Here is a 316-nt window from a genome sequence, read left to right on the forward strand (position 1 = left end):
TATCACAAAATAAGAATAGCATAAACTATCTATTATTTTATTCTCATAAAATTGTGTCTTACAATAAATTGTGTAGCTAAAAATATGACAGAATAAGGAGGTATATACTATTGTTTGTTTTATATTTTCATATATAATTATTTTTTATTTACATATTTGTTAAAAAATAATAGAGAAAATTACACCAAATGGCCTTTCATGACATTTGTTTACCACTTTTTTGTTTTGCAACATTGTCCGAAAATGACCAAATATGGATAAAATGGTCATATTAGCTTGTCTTCTTCACTTTCGATGGAGGTTCTCCACCTTTGTT

Source organism: Solanum lycopersicum, chromosome 3, assembly GCF_036512215.1.
Source record: "Solanum lycopersicum chromosome 3, SLM_r2.1".
Taxonomy (NCBI): Eukaryota; Viridiplantae; Streptophyta; class Magnoliopsida; order Solanales; family Solanaceae; genus Solanum; species Solanum lycopersicum.